Source organism: Sinocyclocheilus rhinocerous, unplaced genomic scaffold, assembly GCF_001515625.1.
Source record: "Sinocyclocheilus rhinocerous isolate Xijiao unplaced genomic scaffold, SAMN03320098_v1.1 scaffold2119, whole genome shotgun sequence".
Lineage (NCBI taxonomy): Eukaryota > Metazoa > Chordata > Actinopteri > Cypriniformes > Cyprinidae > Sinocyclocheilus > Sinocyclocheilus rhinocerous.
In genome coordinates, this window is record NW_015629034.1 from 159,408 (window position 1) to 164,096 (window position 4,689).

Below are 4,689 nucleotides of genomic sequence, written 5' to 3' on the forward strand. Positions count from 1 at the left end.
AACAAAAACATTTTATTTGTTGTTTATTGATTTTAAATGTAAAACTTGGTGAAATGATTTGTGTGTCAGTACTTTTTGAACATTTCCAGCACATTTGAACGATACCGTGATAATACTGATAACCGTGATCATTTTGGTCACTATAATCGTGATGAGAAATGTTCATACCGTTACATCCCTACTCTTTGTATTTTTATATCAGTATGGTACAAGATTTTCCCATTTAAATCAATGAGATAAATGAGTTAGGTCAAAAGTAGGGATGTAACGATTCACTCAACTCACGATTCGATTCGATTCACGGTTTGTTTTTAACAAAATGAGATTTAAGACAAATTATAAATTAAATGTGTCCTTTTATTATTGCTTGGACAAAATGCTGTACGTTTCTTTGTGAAACTGAAATATGACACTATAATAATATACTAATATAGCACTTGTAAATTATTGCTCTTTTGTTGGTTTTGATTGCTTCTATTGTCCTCATTTGTAAGTCGCTTTGGACAAAAGCGTCTGCTAAATGACAAAATTTAAATATAATGTAAATGTAAATAACAAAACTAAATTGAAATTTTAAAACAAGCCCCAAATCAAATAAATAAGTAACACAAATAAAAGAAATCTCTTCATATAAACAAAATAAGGCTTTGTCTGTGCTCTTTCCATTTAAAATTAGAGGCAACCACTGCATTTTAATCATGATCCAAACAAAGATGCTGCATACATGCAACATGAGCAGTTTTAAATCTAAATTAGATTGTATAATTTCGAAATTTGAAACAAAAACAGAATGGTTTGACTTCAGTTTTGTGAAACCATAAATAAAAATAACTGCATGAAACAGCAGAGCTGAATGAAACGCAGATTCGCTCTCTGCCAGCAGGTGGCGCTTAAAACGTTTCCTTGCTTTCCGCTGTAAACAAAGGAGCGCTGCACTTATGAACTTTAATATGCATTATACAGAGGCAAGAGGAAAAGAAAAAATACCATCTAAACTTTTCTAAAGACAGTAAGTTCCCCTCAGACATACATTCATATAAACTCCTACCCCTAAAATAATCGCGATTTGTTTAGCATCTCAAACGCGCCGATTTTTACAAAGCTCATCGGTCTGAAAAGCGAGGTGTGCTCCAAACAAAGATGCTGCATACATGCAACATGAACAGTTTTTAATTTAAATTAGATTGTATAATTTCGAAATTTGTAGCAAAAACAGAATGGTTTGACTTCAGTTTTGTGAAACTATAAATAAAAATATCTGCATGAAACAGCAAAGCTGAATGAGATGCAGATTCACTCTCTGCCAGCAGGTGGCGCTTAAAGCGTTTCCTTGGTTTCCGCTGTAAACAAAGCAGCGCTGCACTTATGAACTTTAATATGCGTTATACAGAGGCAAGAGGAAAAGAAAAATCTAAACTTTTCTAAAGACAGTAAGTTCCCCTCAGACATACATTCATATAAACTCTTACCCCTAAATGAATCAACCGATTTGTTTAGCATCTCAATCGTCACATATTTGAAATTGATTTTCAACCGGCTCGTGGTTATTCATTACATCCCTAGTCAAAAGAAATCTAAAAGTAGTCTGATTATATTACCTAAAATGTGTACTGTAATGGATTACATTACTAACTACAATTTTTGTCATGTAATTTGGAATCAGTAATGGATTACAATTTTCAAGTAATCTGCCCAGCTCTGCATCTTAGTATACAGTACACCTGGCATGTACCATTGTAATACTATGGTTTGGGCTATATCAATATGGTAATCATTCAGTACCAGGGGGGAATTTATATAGATATATGTATATATATATATATATATAGAGAGAGAGAGAGAGAGAGAGAGACACACAAAATGACAGATTACAAAACGCAATAGTAAATAGTTTCTTGTAATTCAGTTCTATTGAAGCAGATGTTTTTAGTAGAGAATGTTAGATTCCAGTTTTTATTGAACATTTGCACTCTCTGCAGTCGTTATGGTTTCTTCTTATCTTGCTTTACAGTTGGAGCTCATGCACGCTGATATTACTCTCTAAACACCCCTTCACACTGCCTGACAAACGTGTATATCGTGGTGGTACAGTGATGCTATCAGGTCACCCATAAGTCTATAGACCAATGTGGAGTAGACGTCACTTGCAGCTGCGCGCGCATTGTGGTGACAGAAAAACACTGGGAACAAATGGAGGGAAACGGGTAAAAAGCAGGGAATAAGAGAAAAAATGTATTGTTGTTCCTTTTGATGTCAGAATCGGGATGCAAATAATTTTTATAGGATACTTTCGTCAAAGACGCCAATTGAAGCAAAACGCAGACGTTTAAACGGACAGACTATGGATGAAACCTGCTATGATTACCCTACTTTTAAAGCATAAATTAGATTTAAACAATAGGTCTTATAATATTCCCATAGGGGACATATTGTATTATCCCTACAGTTAAAGCATGAAATACTATTAAACCTATAACATTTTACATAACATTTACCTATTTTATCTCACAATTCGGACTTTTTTTTCTCGCAAATGCAAGTTTATATCTCCTAGTTCGGACTGTATAACTCGATTTAACTCAGACAATTTTAAACGAGTTTAAAAAAAAGTCAGAAGTGTGGGATTATAAACTCATGATTCCATGGCTTCCATACACTGCTACTTAAAATCTGTCCTTTTCTGTCCCAGAGAGGCTCCGCCCACAAAAACATCATCACTGTTTGCTGAAAACACTGAAATTGTCCGTTGAGTTCCAGTTTAATTTCAAGCCTGTTAGATTAGCCAAGTTAGGGCCGTTAAACAATCATTATACTGGAAGTTACATTATTTGAGCTATTTCTAGTATTATTTTGGAATGTATGCTTATTTTGAACCCTCTGGTGCTCTTCGGTCATTTTTGACCAAATAATTTCCATTTTTGGTTTTTGGTTACGTTTTACTTCATTGGAATGGTATGAAACTTGGTAAAGGTTGTGGCACTTGTTATGTGAAAAAAAATAAATAATGGACATGATTTGAAAAGGTTAAATGGTTCTGAAAGAAATAGTCACACTTGTACTCTTTGCTGTCAAAAATGACTGCATTGGAAATGAATAGGAAGCGAATTTCATCTGATGGAAACATTTGGTACTGCGCCAAACAAAATCTTACTGAAAGAGAATTTTTTTGTGATACCAACTTCAAATTTGGAACATAACTCGTTTGATTTTCTCGTTTTAGAGTGAAACCTGTTATGTAAAATATATTTTATATAAAATATGAAAATATACTCTTTTTTTTTTTGCATTTTTTACAACAGTAAACTTCTACAACTTTTAATTTCACTTTTTAAAACTTTTTTTTTTTTAATAAAGCAATAATCTGCCTAGTGTTTTCTTTCTTTCTTTCTTTCTTTCTTTCTTTCTTTCTTTCTTTAAATAGACCAAACTTAAGCCTGTTCTCCAAAGCATTTATGATTTATGACAGTTCAAGTTGGCAGTTTCATTTTCATTCAATGGATTACTGCACAAATATAATTTAGTACCATAATATCCCCTAAAAATTCACAATATTAAGTAAAAAACATTATCAAACTAAAATAAAGTGCATTCATTTAATTTAAAAATAAGAAAACTATAATTCATTTTTGGCCGCCACACAAGGAGCACTGGAGGGTTAAGAGAATGTAATAGATTAGTATATTGATGTACACATAAATGTAATTCTGATAAGATGTGTCTTTTGGCATTGAAAGATGACTTATGTGAGCTGGCAAACAAACCCCATGCAGTCGCTGGACTGGCTTCACAGTGTGCTGCCGAAGCATCAAGTTTGACATGTTTCAGGTGCTCTGAAATGATACAGTAGCACAAAAGCAGGTTACACACGAGGAACTGAATGAGAACAGCACACTGTGTTTGTACATGACCAGATCATTTATGTGTCATGTTTGACTTCAGTAAGTATGTTTTAACTCGGTGATGCATGCACTAAATGATCATGTGTTATATGCCAGTATGAGTTTTTAAAGTTGAGGCTTGTCTCTGATTCAGAAATTTGTTCTACATTTTATATAAGATCAAATCAATTTATTTGATGAAGAATTAAATTATATAATGTTATCCAGGGTTATGGGTTGTTTTCACAACTGAAAATAATAAATAAAAATAAATATTGAATCAGTTAATAATACAATAGGTTTAACATGATATGACTTGCCGGGCCTGTCACATTTTATTTATTTATTTATTTATTTTTACGAAGAATTGCAAACATGTGCATATAAAACTTAGAATTAAAGACTGATTTGTTTTGTTCATGGTTTTCCCCCCATGCAAACTAATAAAAAATCAATTCAAAGTGTCTGCAAACTTAAGTGTAATGGGTGCACTTACTCAATGTATATACCATAATAATCTATGATTACCATATTCATATACTATGGTATTTACATGGTGCAACAGGGTACCAAAGTACCTTTCTGGTAGTGTATTGTTAGTAAAGAGTTATGTCATAAGATAAAAATCCTGTTATAACACTGGTAATTGTTTTATGATGTAGCATCATGTAGTATAATATAGTTTCATTCATGCCAATTACATGATACTAAATCAAGTAATAGCATATCACATACATTTGAATGATGAGTGTATCACAGTGCTAATTTCTTTTATTGATGTTATATTAAAGGGATAGTCCCCCCCCCCACC

General features: G+C 32.7%; 1 protein-coding gene across 1 annotated transcript in view; it reads left to right on the plus strand.

The window, feature by feature from the left end:
• LOC107738550 (DNA topoisomerase 1-like) overlaps positions 1 to 4,689 on the plus strand; it is a 31,043-nt gene that overhangs the window by 2,265 nt on the left and 24,089 nt on the right. The window lies entirely within an intron of this gene.